At 40.4% G+C, this 23,420-nt stretch overlaps 1 protein-coding gene across 8 annotated transcripts in view; it reads left to right on the top strand.

The window, feature by feature from the left end:
- Positions 1–3,402: 3,402 nt before the first annotated feature.
- The window catches only part of ELF2 (E74 like ETS transcription factor 2), a 94,795-nt gene continuing 74,777 nt past the window's right edge, over positions 3,403–23,420 (top strand). For 6 of the 8 annotated variants that reach the window (XM_019419800.2, XM_019419819.2, XM_019419832.2 and 3 more), the window contains exon 1: positions 3,403–3,517. The gene's annotated coding sequence lies outside the window, so the exon portion shown is untranslated. The remainder of the gene's footprint in view (positions 3,518–23,420) is intronic. The other 2 variants (XM_019419867.2, XM_053901252.1) reach the window with 2 other exon arrangements.

Here is a 23,420-nt window from a genome sequence, read left to right on the forward strand (position 1 = left end):
TATTATACCATTTGATTTATAGTTAGTCTACATAATTGCATGTATATGTATATAAATGCATGGAAAATGTCAGGAAGCTGAAATGCTAAACTATCATTTATGGTTACCTGTGGAAGGGTAGAGGTGTGTAATGACTGGTATGTGTGAAGGGTGAGGAGTGGAAAGGGAAATCGAGAAGGAAATGAGGAGACTTGGTTTTTAAAAAGTCTGTTTTGTATTATTTGAAAATTGACGATGGGAATGTATTGAGACACTTGCATAATTAAAAAATAAATTGTATAATAAAAAAAAACAGAGGCAAGAGCAATTGAGTTATAACCTGGAGACCTCTTATTCTATGATCATTAACTAGGACTACTGACCACATCACCCCTTTCCTACTGAACCTGAGGTCTTCAGAATGCTTTGCTACAAACTTTTTCAGTTTCTTACTTGGCTAGCTTCCATAAAGGATGTGTCTTTCCAAGACCCACTCTCAAAGAGCTAACCCCAAAGACCTAAGTTTGGCACCTTCAAGGCCAGTACTAAGAAAGCAGATTGCTCCGTCTCCTATTCCACTAGTCAATGATTGGAAAACTAATTCTGGGTAAAAAAAACCACTCCAAAACACAGTGTTTAAAACAAGGCTTTTTTTTCGGCAGGTCACTGGCTCCAAGTTGGGGATGGTTCTAGACCACTTCATGTCTCTCATTCTTCTTGTCCCAGCAGACTACCATGACTATGTTCTTCGCATTGTGAAAGGCAAGTGTGGGAGGGAGGCAAGCAGAAACATGCAAAATCTCCTAAGAACAGGCTCAGAACTGTTACGCTGTCACTTCTGCCCATATTCCTTCAGCCAAAAGCAAGTGGAATAATCTAAGCCCGACATCAGTGGGGTGGAGAAACTTTCTATCTCCAATCAGAAGAAATGCAAAGCCACATTTCAAAGAACATGCATGGAAGGAGCATTGAAGAATTGGAAACAATGATGTTATTTACCATTGTTATCTGCCTGGGACTTTCCAGTTTACTTCCAATTGGCAGTTGGAGAGATACGTTTCTTCTCATGGTAGCTGAAAACTGGAATGATTTCACCCAGCAGGTGAGATCTGTTCCTAACTATAGGAATTAGGCTTTGTCCTTGCATGCTCCTTATATGACATGTTAATGTCATAGACATTCATATTATTAGTTCATTATTCATTCATTATTATTCATATTATTAGTTCCTTACAAATATCCAGTGGACAACGGTTCCCTAATTTTGGAAATAGAAGATTAGAAATACTGCCCTAGGAAGGGTGCTAGGTTTGTAGTATTCTGTTGTTTTGTGTGTGTGTGTGTTAAAGTTTTGAATTGTTTAGTTCAAAAGAATGCTGAGTCGCCATGTTTTAGAACTCAGGAATTCATAAAACTTCATCAGAGTTCAGAAGATCTCTCTGACTAACCCTATTTGCTATCCAGTCTCCCCCTACATTTCAAAGTAAAGATCTATGAAGGAGTCACCAGAGTTGCTTTTTCAGATAGGAAAGGAAGAATCCCACTCCCACCTCCGCACCCCCAGTAAATAAAAAGGCATTAATAGCTTTAAAAAAGAAAGAGATCATTAAATTCTTAGGTTCTTCAAAGACAAATGAGTGGGGCCTCCTGTGGTCCTCTGACATTTGAGACCTGCTTTAAGGTTATTTCCATGGTTCCCACGTTACTTTCAAGAACAGCTATCACTTGTATTCCTCAGGGTTTTTTTTTTTTTTTTTCTCTCCTAACTGGTTCTGGAACTGCAAAAAGACTAAGGGTGGAGCCCAGAAATGAACCTGGCGAATACTGCGCCAGGTCTATCGGAGTGGGGCTGCAGGAGCCCGAGAGAGGGCTAGAATTAGTCCCTCCGCGCACCGGGACAGTCATCGCTCTTTGTTAAAGAAACAAATACAAGAAAATGCGGCGGCGGCGAAGCGTGGTGGTGGGGGAATAGATTGTGCCACAACTTTGCGTTTGTAGGCTTAACTGTGCGTAAGAAAGATCATTAGTGAGGCGCTCCAAACGCAGGACAGTCCAGGACACCGTGTCATGGGCTTTTATGCATTTGAAGGCGCGTGAGTGCCCTGCTCAGAGGTTCCCCTTTGTGTGAAAGTGGGGAAACCAGAAGCGTGCAGCTACTGCTGGGTTTTCATTTTCGAATTCGTTAGGCATTGCGACCAAAATACCCCCGCACCAACACACTCCCGCATTCTCGCACCAACAATACTCGGACTTGAGTTACTCAACCGAGCTGACCGAGCGAGGAGCGACAATGGCTTGGTGCGGGCGCCCGCAGCTCGGGGGGCAGCGCCAGGGGGCCGCCCGCCGCGCTCCGCAGCTGCGCGCTGAGCCCCGCCACCCGACCGTCAGCAAACGCGGGCACCAACCGCCGCGCGGCCCGGCCGTTGGGCGGGTGGTAATTTCTGGGAATGGGGCGGGGTCGCGGGTGTACAAGGCCGGGCGCCTGCGAGCGAGGAGGAGGAGCGGGCGGCGCCGAGGGCGCGAGGTTGGAGGGGCGGTGCGCCACAAGCGTCACTGACCGAGGAGGGGCCGGGGCGGGGCTGGCGGCGCGCTCGCGCCCCCACCTTTTACTTAGCCCAGGCTGAGTGGAGAGTGGAAAGGGCTAGGAGTTTCTCCAGCCCCCGGCCCCCGGTAACTGTCAGACTGCCCGAGTGCGGAACAGTCCCTGGAGAAGGGCGGGAGTCCAGGGCTGGGGATGGAGTGACAGCCAGGGCCCGCGGAGGCTTCTGAGAGTGGCGAGGGTGTGTGCGTGCGGTCCCGGCCAGCTGGGAGAAGCGGGCGGGCGCTGCAGGTGCACGCGCGGCCCCGCCACCCCCACGCGCCTGCCCGCGTCTTGGGGCTCCGGCACCAGTCCGGGGTTGGAGAGTGGGATGGGGGAGCCCAGAGCAGGGCGCGGGACAAGTGCCCAGAGTCTTTACCTGAGAAGGCGGGTTTGGTAGAAGTTGGGGGATAAGGGGCGGGCGAGAGTCGAGACAGCCACCGAAGCAGGTTGGCCGGCTAGGGGGCCGGTGGGGCCCTGCCGGGTATAAATAGCCAGCCCTGGTTTGACAGACGCAGCGGTGACTGGCTGTGCTGCCCCCCCCCCTCCCTCGCCGCGTGGGGAGGGGAGGAGCGCTCGGAGCGGGCGGGGTGGGGGAGGCGGACTCGAGTGTCCTGGTGGCGGCGGTAGGAGGCCGAGGGGGAGGAGCTGAAGCGGGGGGTGGAGGGAGGGGGCCGGGAGCGGGGCGAGGGCGGGGGCCACCATTGCTCCCCGCGCCGGGCTCTGTGTCGCCGCCGTCGCCTCGGCGGTTGGGGATCCGTGGGGCGGCGCGGGCGGGGGGCGCTGCGCGGGCCGGCTCGCCGCTGTTTTGTTTCCTCTTCTCCCACTGGAGCGGCTCGGGCTGCCGGGGAGGCCCCGGCTCCCTCGGGACGCCCGGCCAGCGGCGGCGGCGGTGCTAGTCCTCGGCCCTGCCGGGAGGGAAAGCGACGCCGTGGTCTTCCCGGGCGACGCGGAGAGCAGGTAAGAGCGCGGGCAGCCGAGGCTGGTGGGAGGGAGCGCGGAGGGCGCGGCGATAAAGCCTCGCCGTCCCGAGTGCCGCCTCCTCCCTCCGCACCCCCGCCCCGCGCCTGTGTTGTTTGCTCCGGGGTTTGCCGAGGGTTTTCCGGAGGCTGTGGCGGTGACAACGGCTAGGAACTGGGGAAGGGGGCTCAGTGCCCCCAGGCAACGGTCGGGAAGCGGGACTTGGAGAAAGGGGAAGGCGCGCTGCGCGCCTGCCCGCGGGGAGCACAGGGCGCGGGGCAGGGCTGAGGGAAGAGGTTACGGACCCCGGCGGAGGGGGGGGGGATGGGCCGAGCGCAGCTGGTCTCGCTGTGTTTACATCTCCGCGCGAGTCACCTCTGCCGAGAAGCGGACTGAACTGACCCGCCTTATCCCGCGGGGAGGCCAGGGCGGGGGTCCGGCTCCGGAGGAAGCGCGTCCTGGGAGGGTCGGGTAGGGCGGGAGGCTGCGGCCGGCGCCGGGGCAGGGCAGCGAGATCGGGGCGGGTCCTGGAAGGCTCGGGCCGCTCGGGGTGGCGTGGAGGGCTGGAAACCAGTTTCCTTCCCCGTCCGGCCTTATCGCCGCCTCTTACCTTTCCTTCTCTCCGCGGCTAGCTTGCCTGGCAGGTTGTACTCTGTTCTTCTTTTATTCTCACTTTCCACTCCGGCCCCCTGCTGCCACTTCCCCCAATTCCCCTGGGGGTAGGGAGGTTTGGCTGTGATAGGAATCTGTTTTTTAAACCAAACAAAAACGGGCTCGGTAACACGCGCGTCCAATGACCGCCTTCTGGATCCTCTGTTGGGGAAGCTGTCCCCTTGGGACCGTGCTACTGGATGTTTGGGGGCGCGGGAAAGGAACGGTTAGGGCTCTGCTAGGGTTGGTGCTGACTGACGGAGCAGCTTTGAGAGCAGGGTAGCCGAGGCGCCCCCCCCCCCCCCCCCGACCTCCGACCCCCGACCCCGCTCCATTGGGCATTTTTATTCCACGTCGATAAAGGACAGAGAAAATATTCCATAAGGCCAAGAGTAATCCCGATTGCAGTTTCTTATGTGCCAGCATCCTGGGCTCTCTTTCTAGGAGCTAGATTAGCTGCAGAACAGCCTTTAAGTTCTTAGTACTTGTTTAAATGCGGGGGGGGGGGGGGGGGGGCGGGGCGGGAATCTTCATTCTAAAACTAAAATTTCCCCCGTTCATGAACATTTTACTTTAGCTGTGTGGCTTTAATTTTAATCCAGTGATGATAAAACAGTAATCTTGCCTTTGGTAATCAGATTTGCTTTTCTTTTTACCTATGAGTCAGTATGGAGAGGCAAATTATGCACTTTCTATAGTGCCAGAATCACAGAAGAATGTACAGTTTACCAACGTAGAATTGGATATTTTCGTATCAGAGTTTCTTCCTCTCTTTAAAAGGTAGAATGATTTTATATAAGCCTGGAAATTATTGAATTTCATTTAAGGAATTAAGGAATGATTGAACTTTACATATATATGTGTATACATACACATATATAGGTAGGGCAATCCAGTTTATGCAGGGCATTCATATGACTGTCAATGAACTATCTCCTAGGAAACACATGAAGTAGAAAATTGAAGTATCTTGGGCATTTGAAATCTGAATATTTAAGGTCAAATTTATTTTTTAAGGTTAGTGACTTAACTAATTACTTTGATTAATCATTGCTTCTTATTTCAGATATATACTCATTTACAAAATAATCAGTATGATTGGAAGGTATTTGTAACTTTGAGATTTTTTTGTCCTAAATAAATAGATTGGTAACTTTGGCTGTGGTAGTCCTACCAGTGTTGATGGCTTTACCTACTCATAGATTGTACACCAAGTGGGTTTTTTTTTTTTTGTAGCAGTTTTATTGAGATATAATTCATATACCATTCAGTTCACCAATTTAAAGTGTACAGTAATTTTGAATATATTCACAGAGTTGTGCAACCATCACCATAATCAGTTTTGGAACATTTTCATTATGGGAAAAGGAGCTCTGTACCGTTCAGTGGTTACTCCCCCCACCCCCAAGATTCCCAGCTCTAGGCAACCACTCATCTGTCTCTATAGGTTTGCTTATTCTGAGCATTTTATATAAATGGAGTCATACAATATGTGATTTTTCATGACTGGTTTCTTTCACTTAGCATAAAGTTTTCAAAGTTCACATGTTGTAGCATGTGTCATTATTTTTATTGCTGAGTAATAGTATTATATGGATGTACCACATTATTAATCTATTAGTTGAACATTTGAGTTTCCACTTTTTAGCTGTTATAAACAATGCCACTGTGAACATTTTTGTATTAGTTTTTGTGTGGCTGTGTTTTCATTTCTCTTAGGTATGTACACAGCATAGAAAATTAATATGCACAAGTCTGTTGCATTTCCATACACTAATAATGAACTATCAGAAAGAGAGATTAAGAAAACAATCCCATTCACAATTGCATCAAAAAGATTAAGATACTGGGGTGCCTGGTTGGCTCAGTCAGTTGAGCGACTGAGTCAGGTCATGATCTTGTGGTTTGTGAATTCGAGCCCTGTGTCAGGCTCTGTGCTGACTGTGGAGCCTGGAGCCTGCTTCAGATTCTGTGTCTTCCTCTCTCTTTGCCCCTCCCCCATGCATGCACACTCTCTTTGTCTCTCTCCCTCTCTCTCAAAAATAAACATTAAAAAAAATTTTTTTTTAAAAGAATAAAATACCAAGGAGTAAATTTAACCAAGGAGTTAAAAGACATTACTCTGGAAACCGTAAAACATTGATGAAAGAAATTAAAGATAATACAAACAAATGGAAAGATAAACCATACTCATGGATTATAAGAATTAATATTGTTAAAATGTCCATATTATCCAAAGCAATCTACAGATTCAGTGTAATCTCTATCAAAATTCCAATGGCATTTTTTTGTAGAAGTAGAACAGATAATCCTAAAATTTGTATAGAACCACAAAAGACCCCATATAGTCCAAGCAGTCTTGTGAAAGAAGAACAAACCTAAAGATGCCAGGCTCCCTGATTTCAAACTATACTACAAAGCTATAGTAGTCAAAATGGTATGGTACTTGCACAAAAACAGACACCTAGATCAATAGAACAGAGTAGAGTCCAGAAACAAACCCATGCTTATAAAGTTAATTAATCTTCAGCAGAGGAGGCCAGAAGCTACCACAGGGAAAAGACAGTCTCTTCAATACATGGTGCTGGGAAAACTGGACAACTACATGGCAAAAGAATGAAACTGGACCACTTTATTATTTTATTGCTTATTTAATTTAAAAATTTTTAAATGTTTTATTTTTGAGAGAGAGAGACAGAGACAGTGTGAGCAGGAAAGGGGCAGAGAGAGAGGGAAACACAGAATCTGAAGCAGGCTCCAGGCTCTGAGCTGTCAGCACAGAGCCTGACAGGGGGCCTGAGCTCACAAACTGTGAGATCATGACCTGAGCTGCAGTCGGATGCTTAACCGACTGAGGCACCCCGGTGCTCTATTTTTTATTTTTTAAGTAAGTTCTACATCCAGTGTGAAGCCTGAACTCATTACCCTGAGATCAAGAGCTGAATGCTCCACAGATTGAGCCATCCAGGTGCCCCTGGACCACTTTCTTATATAGGAAAATAAACTCAAAGTGGATTAAAGACTTAAACGTAAAACCAAAAACCATAAAAATCCTGGAAGCAAACATAAACAGTAAGCTTTTGGACATGTGCCTGAGCAGTATTTTTTTGCATCTATCTCCTCAGGTAAGGGCAGCAAAAGAAAAGTAAGTAGGACTACATCAGACTGAAAAGCTGATGAAGGGGCACCTGGGTGGCTCAGTCGGTTGAGCGTCTGACTTTGGCTCAGGCCACGATCTCACGGCTGACAGGTTCGAGCCCCACATCGGGCTCTGTGCTGACAACTCAGAGCCCGGAGCCTGCTTTGGATTCTGTGTCTCCCTCTCTCTCTGCCCCTCCCTCATTCATGCTCTGTCTCAAAAATAAATAAACATTAAAAAACATTTTTTTAAATAAAAAAAAAGCTGATGAAACTATTAGTGAAGGAGACCATCAACAGAATGAAAAGGCAACCTCCTGAATGGGAGATGATACTTGTAAATGATGTAACTGATAAGGGGTCAATATTCCGAAATATAGAAAGAACTTACAACTCAATATATTAAAAAGTCCAATTATAAAATGGGCAGAGGACCCAAATAGACATTTCTCCAAAAAGACGTACAGGTGGCAAACAGACACACGAAAAGGTGCTCAACATCCCTAATCATCAAGGAAATGCAGGTCAAAACAACAATGAGATATCACTTCACACATGTTAGAATGGCTACTATCAAAAAGACAAGAAATAACAAGGGTTGGCAAGGATGTGGAGGAAAGAGAGCTCTTGTGTAGTGTTCATGGGAATGCAAAATGGTGTAGCTACTATGGAAAACACTATGGAGTTTCTGCAAAATAAAAGTAGGACTATCGTACAGTCCGGCAAATCCACTTCTGGTTATTTGAAGAAAATGAAAATACTAATTTTAAAAGATATACGCACCCTGTGTTCATAGCAGCATTACTTAGTATGGGCAAGATATGGAAGCAACCTGAGTGTCCATCGATACATGGATGGATAAAGATGTGGTATATAGACAGTAGAATATTACTTAACCATAAAAAAGAGTGAAATCTTGCCATTTGCAACAACGTGAATGGATCTAGGAGGTATTATACTATGTGAAATAAGTCAGAGGCAAATACTGTATGATATTATATCAAATGAACAGCAAAACAAATGAACAACAAAACAGAAACAGGCCCATAGATACACAGAACAATTTGGTGGTTGCCAGAGGGGAGGGGGGACAAGGGGATGGAAAAAATAGGGGAAGGAGTTAAAAGGTACCAACTTCCAGTTGTAAAATAAATTAAGACATAAATATTCAATGTAGAGCACAAGAAATATAATTAATCTGTAACAACCTTGTATGGTGGTGATAGATGGTAGCTAGATTTATTGTGATGATTGCTCTGTAATCTGTATAAATGTTAAATTTCTATGTCATACACTTGAAACTAATATGTCAACTACACTTCAATTTAAAAAATTAGTATCTTGAGTTATTTAATGCCCAAAATGAATCCATTTTGAGTGCACAATTCAGTTAATTTTATTTTTATTTTTATTTGTTTTTCCCAAACTAGAATGATGTACTACCTTACACCTGTCAGAATGGCTAAAATTAACAACACAGGAAACAACAGATGTTGGTGAGGATGCAGAGAAAGAGGAACCCTCTTTTGCTGTTGGTGGGAATGCAAACTGGTACAGCCACTCTGGAAAACTTTTTGAGGTTCCTCAAAAAGTTAAAAATAGAACTACCCTACTACCCAGCAATTGCACTAGTAGGTATTTACCCAAAGGATACAAAAATACTGATTCGAAGGGGTACATGTACCCCAATGTTTATAGCAGCAGTATCAACAATAGCCACATTATGGAAAGAGGCCAAATTTCCATCGACTGATGAATAGATAAAGAATATGTGGTATAGGGGTGCCTGGGTGGCTCAGTCAGTTAGACGCCCGACTCTTGATTTCAGCTCAAGTTTTCATCTCACGGTTCTTGAGATTGAGCCCTGCATCGGGCTCTCGGCTGACAGCACGGACCTGCTTTGTATTCTCTGTCTCCCTATCTCTTTGCCCTTCCGTCTCTTGTGTGTGCGCGTGCGCTCTCTCTCAAAATAAATAAACATTAAAAAAAGAAAATGCAGTGTATAAATATATATACACAATGCAATATTATTCAGCCATAAAAACAATTCAGTTATTTTTAGTAAACATATAGAATTGTTATACTGTCATTATAAGCCAGTTTTCTTTTCTTTTATTCTTTCTCTCTTTCTTTCTTTCTTTCTTTCTTTCTTTCTTTCTTTCTTTCTTTCTTTCTTTCTTTCTTCTTACAGACTTTAATTCAGCAAAGAGAGGTCTGTAAGAGAGGACTGGGGAGATGACACTCCCCTGGGACTCCCCAGAATCAGGGGAGGGAGCCTGGTGGCCCAGCCAGCCAGGGGGAGGGCCCAGGGTCTTCTCAGGCCACCAGGTCCTGCTTGGTGATCAGGGACAGAGCTTTATATGTGTGAAGTTGCTGGACTCAGCACTGGGCCAATGGGAGGCCAGGGAGGCCAGCTCCAGGTGGTCTATCCTAGGGATGGAGAAGTGGAGCTCATCTTCAACATGGTGGGAGACAGTGATGGCAGAGACTGAGTGGGGTGCACAGTATCTGACTCCCACAGACTGACAGCAGGACTGGTTTAAGCTTACAAGCCAGTTTCAGAACATTTTTGTCCCCTCCCCAAAATTACCTCTAGTCTGTTTGCATTTACCCTCAATCCCCCACCCCCATCCCAGGCAACCACTGACTTGTGTTTTGTCTCTATAGATTTGCCTTTTCTGGGTAGTTCATAGGAATGGAATCACACAAGAAACACTGGGCTTCTTTCACTTAGCATAATGTTTTTTGGGGTTTATCAATATTGTAGCATGTACCAGTATTTTGTTCCTTTTTATTGCTGAATAGTATTCTACTGTATGGATATACCACATCTTGTTTATTATTGACCAGTTGATAGGCATTTGGATGGTTTCCAGTTTTGACTGTGGCAAATAATGCAGCTTGAACATTTGAATACAAGTCTTTACGTGAATATATGCTTTCATTCTCTTGGGTAGATACTAGGAATAGAATTGCTGGCTTATCTATTTAACTGTTAAAGAACCTGACAAACTGTTTTCTAAAGTGGCCATATGTTTACGTTTCTAACAGCAGTGTAAGAGAGTTCCAGTTTCTTCACATCCTTGTCAACACTAGTTATTGTCTGTCTTTTTTGTTATAGCTATTCTAGTAGGTATGAAGTGGTTAACTTATTGTGGTTTAAATTCACATTTTCTTAAAGACTCAAGGCATTGAGCATTTCATGTAATTATTCATTCATATATCCCTTTTGTTGAAATAGCCATTCAAATCTTTTGCCTGTTTTTAAAAAATTTTATTATAGAGTTGTAAAAGTTATATATTCTGGATGCAAGTCCTTTATTAGGTACATGATTTGCACATATTTTCTCCTCGTCTTTTCATTTTTTTATTGGAGGCCTTTGAAGTGCAATAATTAAACTTTTTTTTTAGAGTTTTAATTTTTTCAGATTTTTAATGTTCATTTTTGAGAGAGAGAGAGCAGGACAGGGGCAGAAAGAGATGGAGACAGAGAATCTGAAGCAGGCTCCATACTGTCAGCACAAAGCCTGACATGGGGCTCAAACCCACAAACCGCGAGATGATAAACTGAGCTGAAGTCAGACACTCAACTGACTGAGCCACCCAGGTACCCCTAGAGTTTTTATTCTTTAAGTAAGCTCTAGGCCCAGTGTGGGGCTTGAACTCATGACCTCACAGTCAAGAGTCATATGCTCTACTGACTGAGCCAGCCAGGAGCCCCCTTCCCCCAAATTTTAATTTTGATGGGAGTTTAATTTCCCACTTTTTTTCTTTTATAGATCATTAAAAAATTTTTTTAATGTTTATTAGTTTTTTGAGAGAGAGAGAGAGAGAGAGAGAGAGAGGCAGAGAGAGAGGGAGACACAGAGTCCGAAGCAGGCTCCATCCAGTCTCTGAGCTATCAGCACAGAGTGCGACATGGGGCTCAAACCCACAAGCTGTGAGATCATGACCTGAGCTGAAGTCAGACACTTAACTGACTGAGCCACCCACATGCCCCTATAGATCATTCTTTTGTTGTAAGAACTCTTTGCCTAATCCAAGATATTGAGGATTTTCTCTTTTGTTTTCTTCTAGATCTTTTATAATTTTTGCTCTTAGATTTTGGATCTGTTTTCAGTTAATTTTTATGTATGGCATGAAAGGTCTAAATTCATCTGTTGTATATGGATTCTCTTAGCACAGTTTGTTGAAAAGACAACATATCTATGTTGAAAAAAATATCATTTCTCCACTGATTATAAATGTGGCACTCAATTCGGTTCCATTATCTATGTCTGTCTTTTTTTTAAATTCATTTTTAAATTTTTACAGCCTTTTAAGTTTATTTATTTTTGAGAGAGAGAGAGAGAGCATGAGTTGGGGAGGAACAGAAAGAAAGGGAGAAAGAGAGAATCCCAAACAGACTCCACACTGTCAGCACAGAGCCTGATGCGGGGCTCAAACCCACACACCATGAGACCATGCCCTGAGCCAAAACCAAGAGTAGGATGCTCAACCAACTGAGCCACCCACGCTCCCCTCTATATGTCTATCTTTATGTTTTTACTACTGTGACTTGATTTTTGTGCTCTATGGTAACTTATGAAACCAGGTAATATAAGCCCTCCAATTTTGTTCTTCTTTTCTTCTTTTTATTTTTATTTTTAAAAAATTTTTGTTTTTAACGTTTATTTATTTTTGAGACAGAGAGAGACAGAGCATGAACGGGGGAGGGTCAGAGAGAGGGAGACACAGAATCCGAAACAGGCTCCAGGCTCTGAGCTGTCAGCACAGAACCCGACCCGAGGCTTGAACTCACTGACCGTGAGATCATGACCTGAGCCAAAGTCGGCCGCTTAACCGACTGAGCCACCCAGGCGCCCCCTTTTCTTCTTTTTAAAAGTTATGGCTCTTCTAGGCCCTATATACAAATTTTAGGATCATATTATGGAAAGAGCCCAAATGTCCATATAACTGATGAATGGATAAAGAAGATGTGGTACACACACACACACACACATACACACACACACACAATGGAATATTACTCAGCAATCAAAAAGAATGAAATCTTGCCATTTTCAACAACACTGATGGAACTGGAGGGTATTATGCTAAGTGAAATAAGTCAGTCAGAGAAAGACAGATATCATATGATTTAATTTGTATGTGGAATTTAAGAAATAAAAGAACATAAGGGGAAGGGAAGGAACAATAAGATAAAACAGAGGGAGGCAAACTCTAAGAGAACTCTTACATACAGAGAACAAATTAAGCGTTGCTGGAGAGGAGGTGGTTGGGGGGATGGGCTAAATGGGGATGGGTACTAAGGAAGGCACTTGGGATGAGCACTGCATGTTAATATGTAAGTGATGAATCACTAAATTCTGATCCTGAAATTGTTATTACACTATACGGTAACTAACTTTGACTTAAATAAAATTAAAAAAAATTTTAGAATCAGCTTGTTAATGTCTGCAAAACAGGCTTGGAATTTTGATGAGAATGCACTGGATCTGTGGATCAGTTGGAGGAGAGTTGCAAATCTTGTAATAATTGAGTTTTCTAGTATATGAACTTGAAAATTTCTCTTGATTTAATGATCTTTAATTTTTCTCAGTGATATTTTATAATATCAGTGCATAAATCTTATACTTAAATTTTTATTTCATTTTGGTAAGAACACTTAACATGAGATCTATTTTCTAAACTTTTTAAGTGTACAGTACAGTATTGTTTACTGTAGGCACAATGTTGTATAGCAGATCTCTACATTTGGTAAGGGATTCCTTTTTAATCCCAGTTTGTTCCTGAGTTTTTATCATGAATGGTTATGGGATTTTGTCAAATGCTTTTTCTTCATCTGTTAGCATGACCAACTGTCACCTTTTGCCTAAGACCGTTCTGGTTTTAGCACTGAAATTCCTTCATCTTGGGAAACCCCTCTGTTCTGGACAAACTAGTATGGTTGGTCACCTTAGTGTCTGAGATGATCATGTGGTTTCTGTCTTTTATTCCATTAATATGGTGTATTATATTAATTGATTCTCAGATACTAAAGCAGCCTTAGTCCTAGGATAAATCTCACTTTGTCATGGTATATAATTCTTACTATATGTTGCTGGCTTTGGTTTGCTAATGTTTAGTTGAACATTTTTGTGTCTATATTTATGGAAGATACTGGTCTGTAGTTTTTTTTCCTTGGGATGTCTTTGGATTTTGTGACATAGTAGTACGAGCCTCATAGAATGAATTGAGAGGTGTTTGTTCTTTGATTTTCTGTAAGAGTGTGTGCATGATTGGCTATTATTACCCCCTTGAATACATTTGATAGAATTGACCAGTGAAAGCATCTGGGCCTGGATTTTTTTCCTTTGGAAAAATTTTAAACTGTTAATTCAATTTATTTACTTGTTATAGGTCTCTTCAGATTTTTTGCTTATTCTTGAGTTAGTTTCAGTAATTGTATTCCTTATGATTTGTCCATTTCATCTAAGCTATTTAATATTTTTGGCATATAGTTCATAGTATTCCTATATGTGCTTTTAATTTTACTAGTGTAGTTTGTGGTGTTCCTCTTTCATTATTAATTTTAGTAGCATGTGTATTCTGTCTTTTTTACTTGGTCATTCTAGCTAAATGTTTGTCAATTTTGTTGCTACTTTCAAAAAAAAGTTTTGGTTTAATTGATTTTTTTTTCCATTTTCTGCTTTCTGTTTCACTGCTTTCTATTTAATTTTTATAATTTTCATCATTCTGCTTATTTTGGGCTTAGTGTGCCTTTTTCTAGCTTCTTAAGGTAGAAGTGTAGGTTATTGATTTGAGGTCTTTTTTTTTTTTTTTTTTTTAAATAAGCAGCAACTTTAATGTGGGTACAGCTTTTTTTTTTTTTTTTAATCCTATAACTGGGTGGGTGTAAGCAGATCAGTAGTTCTTTTTTTTTAAATGTTTATTTACTTTTGAGACAGAGAGAGACACTGCATGAGCAGGGAAGGGACAGAGAGAGAGGGAGACACAGAATGTGAAGCAGGCTCCAGGCTCCAAGCTGTCAGCACAGTGCCCGACGCGGGGCTTGAACTCACGAACTGTGAGATCATGACCTGAGCTGAGGTCGGACGCTTAACCGACTGAGCCACCCAGGCGCCCCTTGATTTGAGGTCTTTACTGAGCAGGCATTTAAAGCTCTAAATTTCCTTTCAAACACTGGGGTAGCTGCATCCTGTACATTTTTAAATTTCTGCGTTTTAAAATTTGTATTCACTTCTAAATATTTTTAAATTTCTTGTGATGTCTTGACTTCTGGGTTATTTAGAAATGTATTATTTGATTTCCAATTATTTGGGGATTCCCCAAATTACATTGTTCTTGATTTTTTATTTAATTCCCCTGTAGTAGTAGAACATACTTTGTATGATTTTCTCATTTAAAATTTTTTGAGACATTTTTATGGCCTAGTATGTAATCCTTTCTGAAAAATGTTCCCTGTGTGCTAGAAAAGAATATGTGTTCTGCTGTTGTTGGGAGGAATGTTTTGTAGGTGACAGGTCAAGTTGGGTGATAGTTTTCAAGCCTTCAATGTCTGTGCTGATTTTCTGTCTAGCCATACTATCAATTATTGGGAGATTAAAAGCCCTATTATTACTGGAGTGTCTATTTTTCCTTTCAGTTCTGTCAATTTTTGCTTCATGTTTTGGGGGCACTGCTATTAAGAAGACCTTTTATCATTATGAAAGATTCCTCTTTGTCTAGTTGTATTTCATCTGGTATTGGTGGAGCCACTCCAGCTCTCTTATACTTACTGTTTGTGTTGCAGATTTTTTTCTATACTTCGGTTTTCAACCCATTTGTGTTTTGAGTCTAAAGTGTATCTTACAGACAGCATGTAGTTAAAATGCTTTGTTTTTTTAAGTAGTGTGATCATTTCTGCTTTTGTCTTTTTCATTTCTGCCTTTTGATTGGAGGGTTTACTCTGTCCACATTTTATATAATCATTGATAGTCAGATTTATATCTGCAATCATATGTCTCATTTCTTTTTTATTTCTTTGTTCATCTTTTTCTTCTGGAGTTAGTGGATATTTTCCAGAGTATCATTTGAATTCCTTTGTTAGTGTTTTAACTAGATTTTTGGGATATTTTCTTTGCTCTAGGGAATACAGTATGTATCTTTGTCACATTGTACTTCAGATTAACCAGTTTAATTATGGTAAAATATAGAAACTTTGCTCCATTTCCTCCCCTAGCCTATCTGGTGGTATTATCATACATATTAAGTTTTTATATGTTAGGAGCCCAACAGGACCATTTTATATTCTTTATGCAATTGTATGTGTTTTACAACAAGTACAAGAGGAAAAAAATGCTTACGCAGTCTTTTATACTTAACACATATGTTGACCTTTTATGGTGCTCCTTATTTCTTTTTGTGTAGTTGGGTTATGGGCTGGTTATTTTCTTTCAGTCGGATGGACTTTTAGGATTTCTCATAAGCAGGTTTGTCATAAATGAATTATTTTAATCTTTGTTTTTTGGGATTGTTTTTATTTTGCCTTTATTTTATTATTATTATTAGTTTAATGTTTATTTTTGAGAGAGAGAGAGAGAGAGAGAGAGAGAGAACGAGCAGGGGAGAAGGGGTAGGGAGAGAGAAGGGGACACAGAATCTGAAGTCGGCTACAGGCTCTGAGTTGTCAGCACAGAGCCTGATGCAGGGCTCGAACCCACAGACTGTGAGATCATGACCTGAGCTGAAGTCGACCACTTAACCAACTGAGCCTCCCAGATGCCCCTGTTTTTGCCCTTATTTTTGAGGAATAGTTTTGCTGGACATAGAATTCTTTGTTACAGAAATTTTTTCATTCAGCACCTTGAATATGTTGTCTCTTGCTTTCTGACCTCAATTGTTTACAATGAGTTATTCTTTGTGCTGTCAAGACTTTCTCTGTCGTTGGCTTTCAATAATGGTACATCTAAGTGTGGATCTCTTTGTGTTTATTCTGCTTTGGATTCATTAAACTTGAATCTATGGATGAATATTTTTTCAAAAGTTTCGTAAGTTTTGACCATAATTTCTTCAAATATTTTTTCTGTTCTCCTTCTCTGTTCCTTTTTGGACCTCACATTACACGTAGATTGGATGCTTGATGGTGTCCCATAAATCTCGGAGGCTCTGTTCATTTTTTTTAAATTCTTTTTTTCTGTTCTTCAGAATTGGTAATTTCTATTAATATATCTCCAAGTTCACGGACTCTTCTGTCATCTCAAATCTGCTATTGAGCTCTGTTAGTGAATTTTTAATTTTGGTTGTAGTTTCCAACTCTTGAATTATACTTTTCATCTCCAGAATTTCCATATTTTCCTATTTTTTAAAATAGTGCCTGTATCTTTATTGAGATTGCTCATTTTTTGAGTTACAGTTGTCATACTCTCCTTTAATTCTTTAAACTTGGTTTCTTTAATTGCAGATAAAATTAAATTTTAGATAGAAGATGATATCTAAACTGTGTGTTAAATCCTAAAATGATATTTGTTGTATTTCTAAATTATGTTCAATAATTCTCATCTATATTTCATGATGTGTGTGAATGTAATTGCTCATAAATGCTAAATTTCATCTGATAGTTTTTATTTAAACATAACTAACAATTTACTTAAAATTACTAATGTTTATTGATACATAGGATCAGTGTACAATTGGAAAGATATGCCGTTATCTGAAACCTTGGCTCAGTTTCTGAACTGATTATACAGTATAACATATATTTGCTTGTCCATATTTTTTATAGTTAACCAGTTCTCTCATGGTTAAGTACTAATGGGTAGAAAAAAATGGAAGAAGCCTAAAAGAGCGATATGTGTGAGAATGGTTACAAAATATCAAAATGTTCCTATCAGCCAGCACATTTAATAATAATAATATTAATTCATTTTAGGTCCTTGAAAGATTGCAGTAAACAAGATAAATGCGGTACTTGTTCTTATGGAACTTACATTTTAGTGGAGGAGACAAGCATTAAACATATAAACAAAAAAAGGGGGGCACCTGGGTGGCTCAGTTGGTTAAGCATCTAACTCTTGATTTGGGCTCAGGTCATGATCTCAGAGTTGTAACGTAGAGCCCCATGTTGGGCACCGTGCTGGGCACGGGGCCTGCTTAAGATTCTCTCTCTCCCTCTCACTGTGCCCCTTCCTTGCTCGTGTGCACGCTGTTTCTCTCAAAAACAAAAAAATAAGAAGCAAAGACATATAAACGAGTAGGATAATTTTAGGATAATTTTTATAAATATAATGAAGAAACAAAATAGGGTAATGTGATATCAAATAGAGACTGATAGGGAAGCTACATGGAATTGGAATATAATTGGAAGGGGGGGAATCATGATGGAAATGTCTTTGTGAAGGGGTGGGACTTGAGGTGATATCTGCATGATAAGTGAGGAAGATTCTGTCTGTGGATGATCTGAAAGAACCTGTAATCTGAGAATAGGAGGTGCATAAGCTTAGTGTGTTATAGGAACAGGGCCACTGTAGTTGGAGCTCAGCAAGCCAGTGAAGAAGAGATGAGAGATGAATGAGGTCAGAGAATTGGGGTGGGCTAGCCCTGGGTTGATCTTTACATAGACCATGTTGAGTTTAGATTTTTTCCTTTTTTTTTTTTTTAAGTTTATTTATTTATTTTGAGAGAGAGAGAGCAAGCTGGTTATCGGGGAAGGGTCAGAGAGAGAGGGAAAGAGAGAGAATCCCAAGCACTGGCAGTGCAGAGTCCGACCCAGGGCTCGAACTCACAAACAGTGAAATCATGACCTGAGCCAAAACCCAAAGTCAGACGTTTAACTAACTGAGCCACACAGGTACCCCTAGGTTTTTTTTTTTCTACATGTGGTGGGAACCCACTGGAGAAATACTTCAGTGACCTTCATTCTGGATGAAGGAGTTAATTGACAGCCCGGTTGTAACTTTATTCTTTAACAGTTTTTGACTGTGAGTAAACATATGCAGAATTTTTTCTAAATGATTTTAGCTTCATAAAGAACAGCAGGGAAAATAGCTTTCCAGATGTTTCTTAGTTGAAATTTAGCTACCTAAAACTAAAATAAAATACCATATCTATGAAACTTTAAATTTGTAATACAATTATAACAATGGCAGGCATTCTTATAACAATTTTAATTAATTCATGTTAGTATTATAAAATTAGACTTTCAACTGTTCATAATTATAGGCAAAAAATATACAGATAACATGATGTAGTTAGTTGTTTGATGACTGACTTTCTAAATAATTCGGTATATAACTTCTCCCCCCCTACTTCACTAGCAAAAACAGTCGATTATTTTGGTTTGGCTAACTAATATTAACACAAAATAATTATGACCTCAAATTACTTCATATTAAACAGTGTGGAGTATAGTCCTCCAAAGTTTTATGTGAATGACATTTTTGAAGATAAACTACCTCTTCAAAGTACCACTATTTGTTATTAAAAAAAAGTGAGCTATAGTTTTTATAAAGTGAATAGTAACCTTCAATATCTCTAATATTTCCCTTTATAATTGTCATGTATTTTTTGATATTTAAAATGCACTTTTCTGTAATATTTAAGATATACATTTTTAGTACAGTAAAACTTTAGATTTTGAGTAACTTGTTCTGCGAGTGTTCTGCAAGATGAACAAATATTTCTGATAAATTTTAACTTGATAAACAAGCGATGTCTTGCAATAGGAGTAGTACGGGACGCCGAACATCACGTGATCACAACTGAGCCAATGTTTCTTCTCTCTCTCTTTCTCTCCCTCTCTCTCTCTGTGTCCCTCCCTTGCTTGCTCTCTCTCTCTCTCTCTCTCACTGCAGAATTGTGGGTGATTGTCTGCCATGTTCAGATGCTTCAGTCTCAGGCCATGGTGTTTGGTAGAAATCAGTGATTTTTCAGAATGTTGGAAGGTGCCCACAACTGGCACTAGTGTATTTTTTTGTCATTTCAAAGCACCTATGGACAGTCCTTTGCTTTCCCATACAAGAGTAAGCTTGGGAATACTTTGCTTCATTCTAGGTCAGGCTGCCTGCAGATATAGAACCTGTCCTCTGCTGCCTTATTGCTAGTTACATTAAATACAGCGTATGACCAGGGTTTATTAATACTGCACCGTAGTCAACATCCATGTGAGTGTATATAAGGGCCCCTATGCAGAAAAAGATTCCACTGAGCCAATAGAGAGCAGTGATTCCATTAGTGATAGCAGTGAAAGTTGTCCTACACAGTAGCCCTCCTCTCTCGTCTCCCTTGCACCAGCCACAAAGATTTTCAAGGGTAAGTGCAGGTTAATCTGTTTATTATTTTTTTTATGTTTTGTGTTTTCTTTATTGTTTTATATTACAGTATCATCGTCATTTTTATATGAATAGTTTTGGGTTATGGGACGAATCATCTGAATTTCCATTATTTCTTATGGGAAATTTGCTTTGGTATACAAGTGCTTTGGATTACAAGCGCGTTTCCAGAATGAATTATGCTCCAAACCAAGGTTTTACTGTATTGAAAATGTATTGAAAATATATTTCAAATAAGCTAACTATATAAAAAAAACCTCAGATATGCCATAATTTGGAAGGTATTTTTAAATTACTCTAATTTTGTGTTAATAATTGACTTATAGTGTGTATCTGAATGTTTATTTCTTCGCCCCTTTAATCACTATCCACTTACTCTGACTATATTCAGTATTGTATATATAGTTGTTAAAAGGTGCTCACTTTTTTCCCAAAATGATTTAAAGTGGCTTAACAAAGGACACATGTGTGTATGTATTAGAGATAGTAAAATAGAAAAAGGAAGCCAAGAACAAGAAAAGTTGAGTTGGGAGTTAAAATTGTTGTCTGTTATGTGCTACGCACTATTTCTGAGAGATATATATGCAATGCTGATTAAAATAGCTATGGCTCAGCTCTAATGGAGCTTTTATTCTAGTTTGTGTTGGTAAGGTGGGTAGAAAGATTTGCAATAAGCATGTAAGAAAATACCTTCACCTTTTACTTCATTATAGGGAGGTGACAAAAAGATGACTTGGGACAGGATAAAATCCGGACAATTAGAAAACATTCTTTAGTATCCTTGATATGATTCATTTAAAATAGAATAAAGTGGGTGTGCCTGGGTGGCTCAGTCGGTTGAGCGTCCCACTTTGGCTCAGGTCATGATCTCGCAGTTTGTGGGTTCAAGCCCCGCGTGGGGCTCTGTGCTGACAGCCTAGAGCCTGGAGCCTGCTTTGGATTCTTTGTCTCCTTCTCTCTGTGCTCCTCCACTCACGCTCTGTCTCTCTCTCTCTCACAAATAAGTAAGCACTAAAAATTTAAAAAAATAAAATAGAATAAAGTTAATTTGTTTTGGTTCCCAAGTTAGCATATGCTAATTTGCATTATTTTGGGGATTATAAATTTGGCCAAAGAACAGAACCAAAAAATTTCTCTAATCCAGTAATTTATAATGGTCTATAGTTTTCTACTTAGCCATAATTAGCGATAATAAGAAAACTTAGAGGGACATTGTGGTAGATTGATTATAGGGTTAAACTTTATAAATAATGTAAGACAAGGGATGCCTGGGCATCTCAGCCAGTTGAGTGTTGGACGCTGGCTCAGGTCATGATCTTGCGGTTCGTGGTTTTGAGTCCCTGCTTCAGGCTCTATGCTGACAGCTCAGAGCCTGGAGTCTGCTTCAGATTCTGTGTCTCCCTCTCTCTCTGCCCCTCCCCCACTTGCACTCTGTCTCTCTCTCTCTCTCAAAAATTAAAAAAAAATTTTTTTTAGGGGTGCCTGGGTGGCTCAGTTGATTGACTGTCTGACTTCGGCTCAGGTCATGATATCACAGTTCATGAGTTCGAGCCCTGTGTCAGGCTCTGTGCTGACAGTTCAGAGCCTGGAGCCTGCTTCAGATTCTGTGTCTCCCTCTCTCTGCCCCTCTCCTGCTCATGCTCTGTCTCTCTCTTTCTGAAAACTGAACATTAAAAAATAATTAAAAATGTAAGAAAAAAGTTAAATTCATGAATTAGGGATAAAACAAGCAAATAATATAGTGATTTCAGAATAAATATTAAACCTCAGAATCTTTTGGATTCTTATCTATACTTGAAGGCCAAAGTTTCAATGTTTTCATGAACAAACTGCCCGATTTGAGTAATGTTATATATAATCTTGCAGTGGATACCATTTAGATACATGAATTAAAAAATAGGTTTTCCTTATAAATCTCAATTCTATGTTAAACATATACCATTCTAAATCTAAATTTAATGATTATCTTAATTTTAGGTGATAATTAGTAAGAAACAGTATATTCATTTTAAAAGGATTAGTGAATTGTTTCCTCTTTCTTTTTCGTTCTCTAATAGTGTGCTTTAAATAAACTTCCAGGGCAAGCTCATGTTTTATTTCATAATCTGGATGAGTTGAGAATGTTCCAGGAGCTCTGCCTTCATGAATTTTTACTTAATTTTTGGAAGTGGAGATGCTATTCTATGTCCTATCCAAGCATTTAAACTCATTCATAATATCATTCTATAATAAAATAATCCTCCCATATCTTTTACAGGAGAAAGGTGGGGTTTATGTCCTCTTCATTCCAGATCATTATGGTTTTTATCCTCCTCTAAAAGTTGCTGCTGGGTTAAAGATTAAGTTTTAAGTTGAAGTTTTACATTACTATAACTTTCTGTAGTCCTCCTCATCATTATCAAGTGATCTTTATGAAGTCTTGCCATCATACTGGAGACTAACTAATACCACTGTAATAATCATGTTAGCCGTGAAGTAGTTTCTGTTATTTTTTTCCTTTTTACAGATGAGTCTGAGACTTTAAGAAGTTAAATAACTTTAACATAGTAGGTCTGAGACTACTCTCCTTAGAAAGATCTGTTTGCAAGGTTGGCTCATAGCTGACATCTGGGAACTTGACTCTCAGAGCGTTTCCAGTAACTGATAAGGATGATTCACTGTGCCTAGACTGTTTGTGCAAACAATATGGTTTATGTTGAACATCTGCTTTCCTCCTAGGCGTCTAGAATTTGAGTATACCTGAGGTAGAGGGTGCCCATGTGAGCAACCCTCAATAAAACTTTGGGTGCTGAGTCTCTGATGGGCTTCTCTGGACAGAAACATTGCGTATGTACATTGGTGTATTTAGTATATCCATGAATACAACTATATGCTGAGATATGTGAGACTCCTGATATACCTCTGCAAGAGTAAAAGAAATTCTCTGCAGAATCTAAAGATTTGTGTTTTAACCTCTGGGGATGAAGTGTATTTACCTTTGCTTGGTGATTAGAGTCCTAGGTACAATGGAAGAGATGATATTTAGTCCTTCAAATAAAAATAAGCATGCATTTGTTCATAACATCCATGCATTATGCATCCTATAGGCCCATATGTACCCATGTTCCAGGCCCTGAGGAGGGAGCTGTAAACCTTACTTAGCATAATTAGGTAACCTTGTAAATAGTTTAGGCCTCAAAGTGAGAGTAGGTGTACTTTTTCCCCTAGTTGCATCTGCAGGCAGCTTATTGATTGATTTATAAAATTTTATTTTTAAATAACCTCTACACCCAGCATGGGGTTCAAATTTATAACCCTGAGATCAAGAGTCACATGCTCCACCTGCTGAGCCAGCCAGGTGCCCTTGCAGGGGCCTTATTATTTAGCATTACGAAAATGTTTATACTTTGGTTCCAGGTTCTTTTACTTGAAATATGGGTAAACTTGAATCAGCATATAAGGCTTACATCTGAGAATCTTTGTTTGCTGATAATTCAGAATTCCAGGCCAACATTTCTTTCTAAAAACAAACTCAACCCTGAAGAGAGCAAAGTAGAAAAAATTTCTAATGCTGTCACTTTCTCCCTAAGGCCTATAGAATTTATATGAGAGGATTTATGAGTTAAAGAATTCATCTTCCTGCCCTCCCCCCCCGCCCCCACTTTTTTGGAAAAGAGAAAAAAAAATCTATCTACTTATGTAGACAAGATATGTGTAACATCCACTTAACGTGTTTTAAGCCTTTTAATTAGCCCATGTTATAAGCCAATTAAGAAAGTAGATAGAAAAATCTCCCAGGGTGGGGTGGGAAAGATGCTCTGTGA

The sequence above is a fragment of the Panthera pardus genome, unplaced genomic scaffold (genome assembly GCF_024362965.1).
Source record: "Panthera pardus isolate Hobbes unplaced genomic scaffold, ASM2436296v1 HiC_scaffold_13, whole genome shotgun sequence".
Classification (NCBI taxonomy): Eukaryota; Metazoa; Chordata; class Mammalia; order Carnivora; family Felidae; genus Panthera; species Panthera pardus.